This window comes from Dendrobates tinctorius, unplaced genomic scaffold, assembly GCF_039654945.1.
Source record: "Dendrobates tinctorius isolate UK_male_01 unplaced genomic scaffold, ASM3965494v1 ptg000107l, whole genome shotgun sequence".
NCBI classification, from domain to species: Eukaryota; Metazoa; Chordata; class Amphibia; order Anura; family Dendrobatidae; genus Dendrobates; species Dendrobates tinctorius.
This window is the reverse complement of record NW_027361775.1, coordinates 33,395,853-33,415,648: the sequence shown is the minus strand read 5'-3', so window position 1 is coordinate 33,415,648 and position 19,796 is coordinate 33,395,853.

The following is a 19,796-nucleotide window of genomic DNA, read 5'->3' as shown; positions in this document are numbered from 1 at the left end:
GACCTCTGAGGGAGACCCAGCTTTCTCACACTGGGCCCTACATTATGCTGCAAAATTTGTTGGTAGTCTTCTGACATCATAATGCCATGCACACGGTCAAGCAGTCCAGTGCCAGAGGCAGCAAAGCAACCCCAAAACATCAGGGAACCTACGCCATGTTTGACTGTAGGGACCGTGTTCTTTTCTTTGAATGCCTCTTTTTTTCTCCTGTAAACTCTATGTTGATGCCTTTGCCCGAAAAGCTCTACTTTTGTCTCATCTGACCAGAGAACATTCTTCCAAAACGTTTTAGGCATTTTCAGGTAAGTTTTGGCAAACTCCAGCCTGGCTTTTTTATGTCTCGGGGTAAGAAGTGGGGTCTTCCTGGGTCTCCTACCATACAGTCCCTTTTCATTCAGACGCCGACGGATAGTACAGGTTGACACTGTTGTACCCTCAGACTGCAGGGCAGCTTGAACTTGTTTGGATGTTAGTCGAGGTTCTTTATCCAACATCTGCACAATCTTTTGTTGAAATCTCTTGTCAATTTTTCTTTTCCGTCCACATCTAGGGAGGTTAGCCACAGTGCCATGGGCTTTAAACTTCTTGATGACACTGCGCACGGTCTTCTTTCTTTGCTCCATGCTCAATGTGTTACACACAAGGACACAGGACAGAGGTTGAGTCAACTTTAATCCATGTCAACTGGCTGCAAGTGTGATTTAGCTATTGCCAACACCTGTTAGGTGCCACAGGTAAGTTACAGGTGCTGTTAATTACACAAATTAGAGAAGCATCACATGATTTTTCGAACAGTGCCAATACTTTTGTCCACCCTCTTTTTTATGTTTGGTGTGGAATTATATCCAATTTGGCTTTAGGACAATTCCTTTTATGTTTTTTCATTTAAGACAAATTAAATGAAGATAATAATACCAAAGAATTTGTGTTTGCAATCATTATCAGGAAGAAACTGAGTATTGTCTGACAGAATTGCAGGGGTGTCAATACTTTTGGCCACAATTGTAGCATTTTTTGTGGTGACAGGTTCCCTTTAAGTAGCAGCCTAATAGGAGAACTTTTTCTTAAATCGTTGAGCAAGTCCCAATATTGTGATCAGTGTTATTGTAATCAGTGTTAGAAGTTTCCAGCTAATGATATGCCCGTGCTCCAGGGCAGGGCTGTAGGCAGAGTCTTGTCTTGTTGCTCTAAGCCAGAGAAACCAAGGAAAGACCTGCCCACAGGCCACCCTGAAGCACTAACATGTTCCTCATCGTAGAGACAGAGGCAGACTGTTTGTGCTTCGGGGCGGCCTGTGGTCAGTTCTTCCTTGGTTTCTCTTGCTTAGCGCAACAAGATAAGACTCTGCCTACATTCCTGCCCCGAAGCACAAGAATCTCATTAACTGAAAACTTCTAACACTGATTACACAAGAACCACAAGACAGATTTCTTCAACCAAGTATCATTTTAATCAGTATAACAGTGACAACATGACAGTGTCTGTAGATTACTGAGAAAAAACTTGCTAACAGGTTTGCTTTAAGTACTGTGGCCCACCAGAAATCTGTGTTGGGTCACATTAATAGCAATCACTCATGTGGCCCTGATTTTGACGGAAACTCAAACGCAGAGCACAGTATGAATGTGAACCTAGTCTAAACTATACAATTACTAGGCATATGAAGGTTATAAAAAAAGAGCTAAGCGAGAGCTGGCTTGTTTATCTTGTTTCAAACTAGCTTGAAGGGGATCTTTAACAAGATTTTTACAACATTTTAGCAGATTATCATGACGTCAATAGATGTTTGAGTCTGTAGAAGCACTGTGTTCAGTGTGAAACGGCCAACGGCAGTCACACACATATCCCTGCACCCCCTGCCTGGCGCCAGCCGCTTATTTGTCTGAAGATGAAATAAAGGACTGAATTTTTTCAAAGAAATGGTGAGTGACGCATTTTTCTCATACTTGCACCATGGACTTTGAATACTTACCTTGCTAAGCACCACCTGCTTCTCTTTACAAATAATGATAACTCATAGGTGCAGTACTTTCCACAAAAAGTGGTATGGTGCCTTGGCCATTCTAATACCAGAATATTGAATTCAGGACTCCTTGTACTTTGTCTGGCACATCCACATTGGATTAGAGCTATGGATATGGATCCAGAAAAACGCACCTAATGAAAATCACATGGCAGAGCGCGGCATTTTAGCAGGAAGAATTAACGCAGGTGAATTTTTTTCTGACAGTAACCTGAAACATGAGTTACAAGTCATGGGCATCAGAACATCGGACCACGAAATCAGCATACTCTCTGAAAAAGAAATATGCCTATTCTGGATAATTAAAGCATTGAAATCATATGAGGAATTGGAACAATTGCCTCGTGGTTTACATATTCATAAGGAAATTTCACAATTTCAGGATGACATGAACTTTCAAAATGAATGGGATTATTCATTTAAAATGTTCTCTAGACTTGATGAAATTGGTCAAAACAAAACATTTTCGGATCTATATACCATGATGGCGCCGAAAAATATGAAGAGATCCAGTATTAAAATAAAATATCACATTTTATTGAAAAAAAAAAAACCCATTAACCCCTTCACCCCCAAGGGTGGTTTGCACGTTCATGACCGGGCCAATTTTTATAATTCTGACCACTGTACCTTTATGAGGTCATAACTCTGGAACGCTTCCATGGATCCCGGTGATTCTGACACTGTTTTCTCGTGACATATTGTACTTCATGATAGTGGTAAAATTTCATTCAAATAACTTGCGTTTATTTGTGAGAAAAACGGAAATTTGGCAAAAATTTAGAAAATTTCGCAATTTTCCAACTTTGAATTTTTATGCCCTTAAATCACAGAGATACAGCACACAAAAAACTTGATAACTAACATTTCCCACATGTTTATTTTACATCAGCACAATTTTGGAACCAAAATTTTTTTTTTTGTTAGGAAGTTATAAGGGTTAAAAGTTGACCAGCGATTTCTCATTTTTACAACACCATTTTATTTTTACGGACCACATCACATTTGAAGCCACTTTGAGGGGTCTATATGATAGAAAATACCCAAAAGTGACACCATTCTAATAACTGTGGGGGGGAACGACTGTTTCGGCGCATGGCAGAGCTCAGAATGGAAGGAGCGCCGTTTGACTTTTTCAATGCAAAATTGGCTGGAATTCAGATCGGACGCCATGTCACGTTTGGAGAGTCCCTGATGTACCTAAACAGTGGAAACCCCCTACAAGTGACCCCATTTTGGAAACTAGACCCCCTAAGGAACTTATGTAGATATGTGGTGAGAACTTTGAACCCACAAGGGCTTTACAGAAGTTTATAACGTACAGCGGTACAATTAAAAAATCATATTTTTTCCACAAAAATGATCTTTTCACCCTCAATTCTTATTTTTCCAAGGGTGACAGGACCCTAAAAGTTATTGTGCAATTTCTCCTGAGTACGCTGATACCCCACATGTGGGGGTAAACCAGTATTTGGGCGCATGGCAGAGCTCGGAAGGGAAGCAGCGCCATTTGACGTTTTTGGCTGGAATTGAGATCGGACACCATGTCGTGATTGGAAAACCCCTGATGTACCTAAACAGTGGAAACCCCCCACAAATGACACCATTTTGTAAACTAGACCCCCCAAGGAACTTATCTAGATGTGTGGTGAGCACTTTGAACCCCCCAGTGATTCACAGAAGTTTATAACGCCCGGGCGTGAAAATACAAAATTCGTATTTTTTCCACAAACATGATCTTTTAGTCACCATTTTTTATTTTCCCAAGGGTACCAGGAGAAATTGGACCCCAAAAGTTGTTGCCCAATTTGTCCTGAGTACGCTGACGCCCCATATATGGGAGAAAACTACTGTATGGACACACGTCAGGGCTCGGAAGGGAAGTAGTGATGTTTTGGAATGCAGACTTTGAGGGAATGTTCTGCGGGTGTCATGTTGCCTTTGGAGAGCCCCTAATGTACCTAAACAGTGGAAACCCCCCACAAATGACCCCATTTTAGAAACGAGACCCCCTAAGGAACTTATCTAGATGTGTGGTGAGCACTTTGAACCTCCAAGGGCTTCACAGAACTTTATAATGCCCGGGCATGAAAATAAAAAAATCGCATTTTTTCCACAAACATGATCAATTAGTCCCCAATTTTTTCATTTTCCCAAGGGTAACAGGAGAAATTGGACCCCAAAAGTTGTTATCCAATTTGTCATGAGTACGCTGACACCCCATATGTGGGAGAAAACTACTGTATGGACACACTTCGGGGCTTGGAAGGGAAGTAGTGACGTTTTGGAATGCAGACTTTGATGGAATGGTCTGCGGGTGTCATGTGTGTTTGGAGAGCCCCTGATGTACCTAAACTATTGAAACTCCCCACAAGTGACCCCATTTTGGACACTAGACCCCCCACGGAACTTATCAAGATGTGTGGTGAGCACTTTGAACCCCCAAGTGCTTCACAGAAGTTTATAACGCACAGACGTGAAAATAAAAAAAATCATTTTTTTCCACAAAAACAGACAGATGACTCTCCATTACCAACCCCTGGGCTTCAAGCACGGGAGCATAAAACAGCTGACATCAACCTCAAAACTGTTACCCCACTGGCCAACGGCAAGTGGAAAGAGCCAAGGCTAAGGGCCAAAATTCTAATGGATGCTCCATTTCTGGGACGGCTGAGGGTCAATAGCCATGGTCTTTTGCCAGCCTATTAATCTCAGCCCACAGCTGTCTGTATCGCCTTTGCTGGTTAGTAAAAATAGGGAAAACCCGACATTTTATTTTTGGGTTCTCCCTTTTTACTAACCACTAAAAGCTAAGCAGACAGCTGTAATCATTTTTAATAGGCTTGAAACCTTTATAGCTACTGGCCCCTTCCCAAAATAACAACAGCCCCCAGCTGTCTGTTTTCCCACAGCTGGTTAGGAAAAGTAACGATTTTCATTAAAATGATTTATTTGATATGCGCAGACTACAATTGTCATCAGCGTTGCCTGGTATCAATGATCGCAGGGAGACCAGACGACAATGAAGAGAGCTGGATTCAGCACTAAGCGCCTAGAAAAGCGCCAACTGTAAAGCTTTTCCCAGACTCCAGTACATGTCACACTTATGACACATGGATATCATCCATGTGACAGTGTGTAGGACATATTGCAGACCGTGCTGCTGGCAAAAAACTGGCATGTCAACGTGTTTTGCACACGATCCGTTGAAACTCACTGACATGTGCGCAGACCCATAGATTTGAATACGTCTATGTGTTTGCACTGTGTTTGCCCTGTGTCTCCAGTACGTGTGGAAACTGTCACCACACGTGCTGGAGACACTAATGTGTGAAGGGGCCTAACTTGAAGGAGCTGGAGAGGTTTTGCCTCGAGGAATGGGCAAAAATCCCTGTGGAAAGGTGTAGAAAGCTTATAGAGAATTATCCAAAGCAAAATGCAGTTGTACTTACTGCAAAAGGAGGTTCTACAAAGTACTGACTTTAGGGTGTGAATAGTTATGCACAGTGAAGTTTTCAGTTATTTTGTCCTGTTTACTTCACAATAAAAAAGAAAAACAAATGTTCACAGTTGTAGACATGTTCTTTACATAGACAAAAGCAAACCCTCAAAAAAAAAAAAAGAGAAATTCCAGAATGTGAAGAAGCAAAACCCAAAAAATGCAGAGGGGGTGAATACTTTAGCACGCCACTGTATGTTGCTTTTTACAGGGTCCCTATAATACAGGACTTAGCGGTCCCTGTGCTTCAAAAAGGGGCACATTGAAGAGCCCATTCATGTTTATGCCAATATATTGTTTAAAAATTACTTTACAACTTATAATTTAAAAATCTCCAAAATAATTACAGATTTTACGATGAAAACGTTCTATGAGGATTCCAGAAGAGAGGAGACTTATTAATAAGCACTGACATAAGCCGTGTCTATAAGGATACCGAATACAAGAACAAATGTTATTTCTTTTGGAAATAGTTGGAGTGTGACAAGATTTGGAAACCGCTCTCACTCCTACAACTACTGATTATTTCGTTTCCAGCATTGGGAAGTTCTTCTCTCAGACATTTGTGAGCCCCCTCCACAGTTACGGACCCCTGCTCGGGACGTGTATTCACATCCTAATGCGGGAAGGATAGAATATTGTAAAATCATAAAGACGAGCTGTAACACAGTCATTTCCTGTAGCTCGATGCCCTGATGTGGCTTTATGCAGCGCTACGCATGAACTGCTCAGGGGTCTGTGATGGCAATCCTGCGCAATATATCGCTGACAGTAGCGATAGCAATGACCAGGGATATCCAACAGATGGTGCGGGCAGCCGGAATACAGATGCTCGTGCTTGTAGAGATGGAGCGGCGGGCACTTACCTAAGGTGGCAAGGAGGGATCTTGGCGGTGCCCTCTGGAGCTTCTAACACATCTGTACATTGAAAAGAAAAATGCCCATCAATCAATGAGAGAAACGTATTGACATTTTCTGCGGAATAAATATTGTATGCGCATGATCCAAAATGCACAGAACACAACAAATGCCACAAGGCTTTAAGAGATGAATGATACAGGAGAATACTGTACATGTCCCCCCACGTAGAATGATTTTCCCACGGTGTACAAACACATCTCTGCTACATCAATACAAACACCCGGCTCTCCCAAATATTTGGTCAGATATTCAGTAACATCCTGCTGGGACCAAATATTTAGGTAAAAGTTCAGTAAACAGATGGTAAATGTCTACAATGTGTTATTTTTCAAACTGGTAATAAATTCATCATGCATTTAAAGGGACTGTCCTCTTTAAGAAACCCTTCTATCATAGACTACTGTAGCAATACAGAACAAGTGTTACTCAGGCCTCTGTATGACACGGCCAAGCGCTGTGTGATGTTTTAGCGGAGAGCACGCGGCCCAGTGTTATACTATGGGGCAGTGCAGGTCTGTGAATATATACTCATGCTAATTCAGGTACATCCGATGACCATGCACCCCCACACAAGTCTGTGTGTGAGAAACATCAGACTGCACACAGATGACATCCGAGTGCAGTCTGATTACCGCAGATGCCAGCAATGGAGGAGATGGAGAAATTACGTTCTTATCTTCTCCACACTTGTGACAAGATTCTCTCACAAGAGACAATCAGATCACACTTGGATCAGAGTTTGATCCAAGTGTCATATGCATATGGCTCGCATGAGAGAATCGACAACGGTGTGAGCGAGCCCTGAAACTCCATGTCACAAGAGAAAATGACATGTTCCAGATTTGAAACACGCACCGCACATCAGGCTACAGATCGTTAAAAAAAAAAAAAAACTACAATGGGCATGAGATTTCTATTTCATCCACTTTGTTGGAAAAGTAAGTTGCAGCATCAAAACCTCATAGTGGGAACTTAAAAGGGTATTCCCCATCACTAAGACCCCACCCCAATATGTATAATAATAATAATAGCAAATACCTCCAATTAGAAATGTAGTAGTTACTATATGAGTGGATGTGACAGATTGTTTGTGCTAGTGGTTGTAACCATGGAAACCTAAGCTACTGCAATGCACTAAGCGACATAGTGAATCAGAAGAACTACACTACATTCCTAATTGGAGATATTTGCTAATATTATTATTATCCCTACTATATATTGGGATAGGATTTTGGAGATGGGAATACCCCTTTAACCTCAAAAGGTCTCTCTTTGTCTGCAGCACGTCCATCACATTGACAGCACTGCAGCTAATCAGTGGTGACGGAGAACACTCCTGCGATTCTCGGCCAAGAAAATCGGACCGATTTTTCATACGGCAAGTGTGACGCCGGCCTAAGAAAGACAAAACCTCACTTTTATATTCCTAAATAGTCAGGGCTGAGGTTTATTAACCTTTTGGGTTGATTAACAGCACTGTAATTTTTCAAAAATAAAACAAATAATCAGAAATACAAATTGTGCACATTATATATAAACATCAGCAAAAGTTTGGTTCACCATCCTTCAAATTTGCTATCTACATACCTATCCACCTATCTACAGTATTATCTATCTATCTACTTATCAATCTAAAGTCTCTATCTATCTACTTATCTATCTACCATCTCTCACAGTGACATCACAATAAAGCCGATGTCACAAGTGATGTGATGACATCATCACATTCTACACATTCTATATTCCATTGCTGCGGCCAAAGGGAAATCACTGCCTTACAGACTCCCAGGGGTGAGGCAGCCCCTTATGTTTTTCATGATAAACGAAGCACAAATTTATTCTAAAATGGATAAAGACAGAACAAGAGCCCAAAGAGATCAGGTTCTGAGAGAGAAGAGAGGAATTAAAGAAGAGCAGGTACCATTGTTCGCTTTAGGGCGAAAAGACTCTATACTACCAGACATGGACACTGACAGCCCAGAAATGGCGTCCAAACGACAAAATCTGGAGAAAATGAGAAAGACCAAAAGACATGAGATCCTAACAGAGAGAAGGTATATGGAGACCCTCATGGAGTCTCACTCTGCAGACCCTGCTGAGCTTCAGAGGGCCTTTCTTATCTCCCTGAAAAAAATCGGAGATCTGGTCCCTGAAATACGGAAGATGAACAAAGATGACATCCTCAATAAGCGGAGAAACATCAGCGCAGAGTTAGAGCAGGAAGAGGTTCTCCAAGAACCACCAAGACACGTCACAGTCTCCAGATCTGAAAGTCTGGAGGCACGGAACCTACAAAGAGCGGCAGCCCAGAAGAGGATCAGGAACAGCAGAGATTGGGTTGTCCAATGTAGGAGACGTCTCATCTATGCCAAACCCATTATAAATGGGAATGGTGCATTACGGAGGTCCAGGACATCATCTGAGAACATCTCCATCCCAGAGAACAAACAGCTGAGTGATTCTCCACCACACACCTCACCGGATAAAGAAGAGCCAGGTATGATGGAAACTTCTCTGTATAATAAGACTGGGGTGAGGGGGATTATACTCCTAATATTATGTACAGGCCTCACTTATCAAAATTGCAGAAGAACTGTCCTTCTTGTCCATAGCAACCAATCACAATGCGGCTTCATTGTTCTATAGAATGTTAAGAAATGGAATCTGTGCTGTGATTTGTTGCTATCGGCAACAGGAACACTTTTGCTATTGGACAGTTTTGATAAATGAGAGCCCAAATATTAGACATTTCCGGCTTATTTACATAAAGCTGTGTAAAATTCAAATATTTGCTCTGGAGCTATATTTGATAACCCCTTCTTGACAGGGTAACCTTTGGTTGTTTTTCCTCCCTCCTTTGAAAACCCATAACTATTTATTGCTTAACTATTCGGCCAATTTAGCTGTATGTGGACTTGTGTTTTTTAGTGGACAGAGCTGTAGTTTTGTACACTATTCAATGTTCTGGAAAATGATTCAAAATGCGGTAAAATTGTGGAAAAAGTTATTCAGCCATTGTTTTTGGTTTATTGAGTGGTAAAAATGGCCTTCCAAAATGTTTCTCGAAGTCAGTCACAACTATGGCAATAATGAACATGTATCGCTTTTTTTTTTTTTTTAATTAAGTGGTGAAAGGAATTTTAGAACAAAAATGTATAGTGTCCCCATATGGCGAGACATTGTATGTTTTTGATAGCTCGATGGTGCTGTGCGAGGACTTGAGTTTTGCGTGTCGAGTTCTAGCTATTATTGATACCTTTCCTGGGTAGACCGGACATTGTGATATCTTTAAATTGCATTTTTTTAGGTGAACACAGCGCCCTAAAAAAAAAACACAATCCTGATGTTTCAATTTTCTTTTTCTCACTTCAGTGTTTACTGTTTGGGTTAATTAATGTTATATTTTTGTACATCGGATTTATACAGATGGGGTGATACTAGATATGCCAATTAATATTATTTTTATTATTGTTATTAATGAGGCGGCTAATATATTTTTTTAATTCTTTTCTTTAGTCTCCTTAGGGGACTTGAACCTGTGATTTCTTGATCGCTTGTACTATATACTGTGATAGAACTGTATATAGCTAAATTAATGTTCTCATATGAAATTAAGCCAGGCTGGTCTTAACAGAAGGAGGAATATGAAAGACAAGGGCTTTCAGCAGGCCCATGTAGTCATTTCAAACAATTGACCCTCTGCAGCTGTGTCCTGGGGGGAGGGGTAATGGCTGCTGGTGGCACACAAATCAGCACTGACTTCATTTAAATACCACTGTCAGCTTTGAAATGGTTAAACAGCAGTAATCGGAGAACGCTCTGGTGGCTGCAGTTATAGGCAGGTGGATGCTATGTAATACAGCAGGCATTGGTATGACGCATGCTCAGTTCCTGAGTCCGCTCCATACATTTGCTGCACAACATGACAACCATTAACATTATGAATTCGCTAAAGGGTTAATAAATCTTGTATCATCCCAGCAGATGGAATGGATAAGATGTCCCATGACACAATAGACATGCCGGCACAAGACCTTGGAGATGCCAGTGTACAGGTTTCTCCACAAAGAGGACTGGTCCACACAGACCAACCTATGGACCTTTTCAGTCTTGAGCTCCTGAAAGATCTTGGAAAAGGAAACTATGGAAAAGTAAGTGTCAATTTATATTTGTCCGTGTTCCTCAATGTATCCTGCACAGATACACAGGAGGGATGGACTTATTCATTACAGGATGTTCATAAGTAATGATACTTGGGATAAACTAGTGACATATTACCCAGTAATAGATGGGAGTTTGGTGTGATCTGTTGTGACTTTTCTCCAGGTCAGCTTGGCATCAGATCCAGTCAATGAAGGACTTCTGGCCATTAAGATCATGGACAAGAGATCTTGTGAGGACATAACATACATAATCTCTACAGAGGTAGAAGTCATGAGAATGGCTGCCGGGTGCCCCTACCTAATGTCTATGAGGGCGTTTATGGAGACACCTACGGAGTGTGCAATAGCCATGGACTATATGGCCGGAGGAGACCTGATGCACCACATGAAAGATTCAATGCTGTTTAACACAAAGACAATAAGGTAAAATGTCTTATACTGAATCTAGATAATCTGCTGCCCGCACATTGTAGTCCTAGAGCAATGGAGAATGACAACAAGAGCAAATAATGCGGTGAAAAGGACACACGTGTGTGATCTCCTCATGTCCTCCGTATGATTGTGTATGTAACCACTGATCCACCCTTTACTTTCTACTCCACAGACTCTTTGCGGCAGAGATGGTGTGCGGACTCCAATTCCTGCATGAACACGGCGTCATACATAGGTAATCATTTCACCTCCATAAATCTGTCACCTGTGACTCTCTGTTCTCTCCTTACATATCTATTGTAGAAAGTTCTATCATGAATTATCCTCACAATCACTGTCTGCTCCCTCTCCCTGCAGTGACCTGAAGCCAGATAACATCCTCATCCAAGACACCGGACACATCAAAATCTGCGACTTTGGCGTATCAGTCACAAATGTGTCTGAGGGTGACATAGTGGAGTACATTGTTGGCACTAAGGGTTACATGGCGCCTGAGGTAAGGAACATGTGACTGGTCCCGATAGTAGGATTGAGGGATAATCTGATCCCAATGCATCCTACTCACATCAAATCACAGACCGGTCCTCATAGTATGTGTGCAATTCCCCATCCCGGTATATTCAGCTTCTCTCCAATCTCATGTTCCCACAGATAATGGATGAAGAAGGATACAACCAGCTGGCAGACTCCTTTTCCTTTGGAGTCATCCTATATATGATGAGCGTAGGGGACTGGCCATTTTACAGCAAAGGCTCAACGGATGAATACCACCAGTCTCTACGTGAGCACATCCCTTATTTTCCACCAGGGATGTGCACTAATACCATTGACATCATAAAAAAGGTGAGTAGTATCAGATGGATAAAGATGACAGTGGATTACAAGAATAGATAGAAGATAAGATGTGGACAGTCCATAGACATTGTGTAATAACTTATCAGTAATAATATATAATCTAATGACTAATGGTCTCTTTCGTTTTTTAGCTTCTCTGCAAAACTCCATCTGCCCGATTGGCCATAAAGTCATCCATCAGGTCCCACCCGTTCTTCCACTCCATAGACTGGAGCGATGTGGAGTGCGGCAGATCCGACCCACCATTCCCATATTGCTATGTAAGTATAACACATACAGACATCCATAATGTTATCACTACCCAGAAACGCACTTACCCACTATATCCCTTATTGTTATATCTCTCAGTACACTGTATATACTGAATGTGAGGAGCTGATTCTCAGACATGTATATTTCTCTTCTTACAGCAGGACTATTAGGCTGATAACAATCAGCCCCATTCCAGTAACATCCAGGAATGAAGATTTACAATTAATCAGATGAGACAACGAAACTGGACTTTCTAATTTACCGGACTGTGACAAACCTACCGAGCTTCCACCACAGAACATCCACGTAGATTTGAGCACCAAACATCCAGGGATTTATTCCGATCGCCATACTTGGGGTCAGGAAGGAATTTTTTTCCCGTGATATGAGGATAATCCAACAACAAGTCCTCAGGGTTATTTTTCGCCTTCCTCTGGATCAACATAGCAAGTAATTAAAGGCTGAAATTGAAGGCCTTCTTTCAGCTATACTTGCTATGTCACCATCTGGATGACTCATCTACAATGTGGTGGTAAGGAGAAGACTACCAGATATGGACAGACAGAAGGCAGCGGCTGCTCCTTCACCTACCAGATATTTACGGAAAGAAGGAAGCGGATGCTCCTTCTCCTACTTGGCCATGTACAGACAGAAGGAAGCGGCTGCTCCTTCTCCTACTTGGCCATGTACAGACAGAAGGAAGCGGCTGTTCCTTCACCTACAAGGCCATGGACAGATGGAAGGAAGCGGCTGCTCCTTCACCTTCCTGCCCATGGTCAGACAGAAGGCCATATGGTTAATCGCGATGCTGCAGGAATCCAGGAAAACTCCAACTACTCAGATCACATCACACATTCCAGCTCTTCTCCTCTCTGTCATGTGTGATCCAGACATGGATGTCCAAAAACGGCACAAGTGCAAACCAAGGCCCGAGGAGCAGAATCATCATCATCTGCTCCTTTCTACAAAAAGTGACAGTACTTATACACTGTCTTTTATCATTATTGCAAATTATTAACAACTTTATTGCATTAAAAAATGATAAAACATCTATATTGCTTTTGGTTAGATTCTTCTCATATACAGACATGTTTTTCAGTATTTTTATAGGTATCATGATTAGGGTCAGAACAAGTTATTTTGGTGCCTTAGGCAGATAGAGCCAATGGTGCCCCCCAGCAGACTATGGTAACAGGACCCCTAACGTAGCACCTCCCCTCTCTGATTGGTCAGGTAACAACCTCTGATGACCACTTCTGCTACAATTATTACTTTTTAAAAAAAAAAAAATACTAGCAAAAGTAAAAAAACTATCGTGTATTATGGGTGAGGCTTACCAGGGAGCACAATTTCAAAGTTATATGCAGAATCATTCATTGTTTGTGGATTATTTACACATTCCAATTGAAAATGTCCAAAATTTTTTACCTTGGATCTGGGGGAAGGATGAAGTAGGGTCCGAGCAGCACCCTGAACCTCGTTACCAGACGTTAACCCCCAGGGGAAAGGGGTGATCCTGATGAGACTCAGATATCTAGGCTCACTTGGACTGTACTGTGCTGTCAGGGCAGGAAGTGGAGGAAGGTAACTAAGGACGTGGAATAGGGGATAAATCCCAGTTGACGTAAACACAAAGGCACACAGCTGAGTAGGTCATCTGAGAAGGTGGAGGAGGATGAAGACGAGGCGTTTACGTTGCGCAGTACGGCGCACATAGTGATGTAGCCATGACAAGCAATTTCCACAGCCACAACTTGGCCAGCAGAGTTTATGGGTCTGCAGCTTGCATGGGTGGCAAGGTCTGCCTAGCCTGGGCCTTTTTTGACACCGCAAAGGATGAGTCATCTCACGTAATCTGCCAACTTTTTCTTAAACAATGTTTTTATTGAAGTTTTTCCATAATTGAAAATTATATTACATACAGTAAGTGAGACAACAACATATGTCTCTATAAACAGTCATTTTTATAACAGAACAGGTTTAGCACAACACAACTTGTGCATAATAACAAATATAACATATTTATAATACATTAGATCAAGTAATGTAGGTATCAGAAGTAGTCATCAATATAGTTCTAAAGAGTTGACATTCTATAATGAGAAAAAGTCATCGATTTTAGATTTTTGCTCTATCCATGTGCCCCACCTGTCTTTGTATAGCTCCAGTGTAAGATTGTTCATGTAAAAAAATGTTTTCATATGTACAATGTTGTTCCACTAGCATTATCAATGTCTTGACGTCAGGGGGTCGTATATTGTTCCAACCCTTCGCTATAAGATATGATGCTGACATCAAAACATGAGCCAATAGGAATCTGTTTTTTTTATATTGTTTAAGGTCAATCAGCAGTAGAGCCAATACTGGACAGGGGCGAATAGAGCGTCTGCACAGTAATGAAATTAACCCGAAAACCCAGTATGTTTTCAGACAGGGGCAATCCCAAAAAATGTGCTTAATATCAGCTAAGTTACCACAATTTCTCCAGCACAGACCCAGGTTGTCACTTGTAAAATGTCTGAGTCTAGCTGGAGTAAGATAATATCTGTGTATAATTTTAAAATGAGTTTCCAAAATGTTCATACACTTAAGTAGCTTTGTGAGCTACTTTAAAGGAAGCAGTCCATTGTGTCATAGATATTTGTGTTTGTAGATTATTCTCCCACCTTTCGAAACAGTCTCTGTTCGAGAATACATATTTATTTGTTAAAATAGAATATAGAGCTTGTAGGTAGCTTTTGTGTCTGGGTGGGGGATTCCTAAAAAAATTACATATGGTATTATTAAACAAAATATTTGAAGAAAGTGCTTTTTTTTTCTTATTATATTCATCTTTGAGGAGGAGATATGCCATATATTCAGTGTTCGGAATATTAAATTTGGTCTTAACCATTTGAAAAGACATTAATTTATTACCCACAAAGAGGTCCTCCGTGTGAGTGATTGTTGTTTTAGACCAATTATCAAAGTAAGGTCGTAGTGAGGGTCTGATCGGTAGCAAATATGGGATTTTTAGAAAACTGGTTGAGTATGCAAACGTATTACATTTCTTTTTATGAAAATGGGACCAGCAGGTGATAGAGGTACGAATTATTGGATTTGTAATATCTTTTATCCTTTGTTTGTTTCTGAGAAAGTAACAAATGTAGAGTAATGGTTCCCTATCGGGCATCAGGTCTAATTCCATTCTAGGCCACTCCAGGTTTTCCTGATTATTGAACCATAATTTTGTGAGTTCCACTATGGTAGCGAAGTAATAGGCTTCAAGATCTGGCAATGACACACCTCCATTGTCACCTGATTTAAGCAATATATATTTTTTCACCCTGGGTTTACCTCCATGCCATATGAATTTATTCATTTGGATGGTGAATTTTTTTTATGAGCTGTAGAGATAGAGGCATGGGGACATTTCTATATAAAAATAATATTTTAGGAAGGCAGAACATCTTGTATAGAAGTATTCTGCCTAACCATGTGGCAGGGGTCTTTGATAAGTCTTTGTGTCTCTTCTCTTAATCTTGGAGAAGGTGGTTTGAATTTACTTCACTGATCTCATGTAGCCTGGTGGTCAACCATATCCCAAGGTAGGGCATTTCTTTACAATCCCAATTAAAGGGATATTTGTTTTTTAAGTATTGTCTAGTTGGGAGTGGGATAAAGAATGATAGGACGTTGGTTTTTTTTATATTTAACTTATAAAAGGAAACAGAACCGAATGATTCAATGAAGTCCCAGATTTGCTCTAGTGAACCGACTGGATCAGTCAGAGTAAGAATGATGTCGTCTGCATACATGCTGATTTTGTGTTCTACATTCCTCAGCTTAATTCCCTTCACTTCCTCCGCTCCTCTGATCATCTGAGCCAAAGGTTCTAGGCTCAGGATAAAGATAATCGGAGACAGAGGACAACCCTGTCTCGTACCGTTTGTGATAATGAATTTATCAGACATAGTGTTATTAACCAGCACTGAGGCAGAAGGGTTAGAATACAAGGTCTTGATACTATTAATGAGATCTCTACCAAAGCCCATTTTTTCTAGAACTAGGAAGGCGAAGTCCCAATTTAATCGGTCAAACGCCTTCTCAGCATCCAATGCTACAAAGGTACTGGGAATCTGTTTTTCTTTGCATAGAGACATTAGGTGCAGCACATATCTAGTGCTGTCACATGTCTGCCGATTCCTCACAAACCCGATTTGATTAGGGTGGACAAGATGGGGTAAAATTTCCTGTAGTCTGTCAGCCAGGATTTTTGCATATATTTTGGCATCTACATTTAATAATGAAATTGGCCTATAGTTTTCTATTTTAGTAGGGTCTTTATCTGGTTTTGGAATGACCACTATAGTTGCATTTAATAGGTCTGTACTGCAGCTCCCCTTAGTTTTAATAAAATTTAGGGTTTCTGTCAAATGGGGTAGTAAAAACTCTTGAAATTGTTTATAGTATTCTATGGAGAAGCCATCTGGGCCAGGGGCTTTGTTGTCTTTAAGGTTTTTGATAGTGAAAGAGACTTCTCCCTTACTAAAAGGTAAGTCTAGAAATTCACTTTGTTCTGTTGTGAGGTTATTCAATCTAACTTTATTCAAGAATTTTTCTATATCTTTCTTTGAGGGAGGTTTAAAGTTTTCTTCTTGTCTGAGATTATACAATTTAGTGTAATACTCTTTAAAGGCGGTAGCTATATCTTTGGGTTTCTCTAGGTTTTGAGATTGTGTAGTGATTTTTTTTTATGGTTATTTTTTTATTGATAGGTTTATGTTTGTTGGCCATTATTTTTGAAGTTTTGTTGTTGTTTGTATAGAAACCTGCCCTGTAAAAAAGCGATCTCTTCTCGTGTGTTTGGATTAACATTTTTCTTAACTCTATACGGCATGTATTGAGTTCACTATGTCTATTAAAGGCTCTATCATTCTGAGCCAGTCTCTCTAGCTCAGCAATTTTTTCTGTTAAATCCTTGAGTTTAGCTTCTCTTACTTTTTTCAATCTGGAGGCCAGTTGAATTAACTGACTTCTTATTACACATTTATGAGCTTGCCACAATATCTCTGGAGTAACTTCAGAAGAATTATTCTCTTTAAAATAATTAGACAGAGACTGACCCACCAATTCAAGGTTTTCTGGATTCTCCACAATGAATTTATTATATCTCCAATTGTGGTATTTATTATTTAATTGAAAGGTACGCAGGGTCAATAAAATGGGGGCATGATCTGACCAAGTTATAGGGCCAGTGCAAAACTTTTCATATGAATCCAGCATAGAGAAGCTGGTCAAAATATGATCTATCCTGGTGAATGTTTTATTGTGTGGGCAGTAATGAGTGTATTCTCTCGATGTTGAATTTAAAATCCTACAACTATCATGCAAATTGGAGGAATGTAACCAATTAGTCAGATTGACATTTCTATAGTATACTGAGGGAGAGGAGCAATCAATAGATGGATCTGTAATGCAATTAAAGTCTCCCCCCCAGATAATATGTCCGTTGCTAAAATTGCACAATTTTTTCCTAAGATTGTTGAGGAACCTAAACTGTCTAGTATTTGGGGTCTATGCATTGACTATTGTGTATGCCACACCCTCTAAGGTGCAATTGACCGCCAGTTGTCTCCCACCTTTGTCTTTAAGTGTATCAATGAGCACAAGAGGGAAGAATAGGAAGCATTTAAGGAAACCAGGATGGATGAACACAGAACTTAAGCACATGCTAAAAAGGAAGCAAAAAATGTTTATAAAATGGAAAGAAGGAGGCATATCTAAAGAAGAATATAATGCTGTCTGCAGAACCTGCAAGGCACAAATCAGATTATCTAAAGCTGAAAATGAATTGAGGCTTGCAAGAGATGTCAAAAGCAATAATAAAGGATTTTGGGGATATGTCAAAAGTAAAAGAAAAGTCAAAGATGCTATAGGATTTTTACAGGATGAAAATGATGAAATGGTAAGACAGGATGTTGAGAAGGCTGAACTTTTAAATTCCTATTTTGCATCTGTTTTCTCTCAGAAAGGAAATGTAACATCAACTGTTATTCACTGTCCTATTAAGGGAATAGAAGAATCCAGGATATCTATAAACAGAAAGATAGTGAGGAAACACTTAGCTAACCTAAATGTATTCAAGTCTCCAGGTCCAGATGAATTACACCCCAGAGTACTGAAGGAGATAGCAGAAGAAATTTTTGAACCCCTCTCCATAATCTTTGAAAATTCTTGGAGAACAGGAGAAGTGCCAGAAGACTGGAGAAGAGCAAATGTTGTTCCTATCTTCAAAAAGGGGAAGAAGGTGGACCCAGGCAACTATAGGCCGGTGAGTCTGACTTCTATACCAGGAAAGATCTTTGAACAAATTATTAAACAACATGTGTGTCAATACCGGGATAAGAATGAAGTGATTAAACAGAGTCAGCATGGGTTTGTAACTAATAAGTCATGTCAGACTAATTTAATTTCCTTCTATGATGGTATTACTGATTGGGTGGATCAAGGAAATGCTGTAGATATAGTATATCTTGACTTCAGCAAAGCATTTGACAAAGTCTCTCATACAATCCTTATTGAAAAAATGACTAAGTATGGAATGGACAAGGCAACTGTTAGGTGGATTCATAACTGGCTTAGTGATCGGACCCAAAGAGTGGTCGTAAATGGCTGCACATCCAGTTGGAAGAATGTCTCAAGTGGGGTACCACAGGGCTCTGTCCTGGGCCCTGTATTGTTCAACATCTTTATCAACGATTTAGATGAAGGAATTGAGGGTAAACTGATTAAATTTGCTGATGACACAAAGCTAGGAGGGATAGCTAATACTAGAGAAGAGAGAGAGGATTCAAAAAGATTTAAATAAACTGGAGAAGTGGGCAGCAACTAACAGAATGGTTTTTAACAGGGAGAAATGCAAAGTACTACATCTGGGCAATAAAAATGAAAAAAGCATATATAGAATGGGAGGAATAGGGCTAAGTGACAGCACATGTGAAAAAGACTTGGGTATACTAATAGATCACAGACTGAATATGAGTCAACAGTGTGATGCAGCAGCAAAAAATGCAAATGCAATTCTAGGATGTATTAACAGAAGCATACAGTCTAGATCACGTGAAGTAATTATTTCCCTCTACTCCTCTTTGGTCAGACCTCATCTGGAATATTGTGTCCAATTTTGGGCACCACATTTTAAAAAAGACATCAACAAACTGGAGCAAGTTCAGAAAAGAGCGACCAGAATGGTGACCGGTCTGCAAACCCTGTCTTATGAGGAAAGGTTGCAGGATTTGGGAATGTTTAGTTTGCAAAAGAGAAGACTGAGAGGAGACTTAATAGCTGTCTACAAATATCTAAAGGGCTGTCACATTGTAGAAGGATCAACTTTATTCTCATTTGCACAAGGAAAGACTAGAAGCAATGGGATGAAGCTGAATGGGAGGAGACACAGATTAGATATTAGAAAAAACTTTTTGACAGTTAGAGTGATCAATGAGTGGAACAGGCTGCCACGAGAAGTGGTGAGTTCTCCTTCAATGGAAGTCTTCAAACAGAGGCTGGACAGACATCTAACTGGGATGATTTAGTGAATCCTGCTTTGAGCAGGGGGTTGGACCAGATGGCCCAGGAGGTCCCTTCCAACTCTACGATTCTATGATTCTAT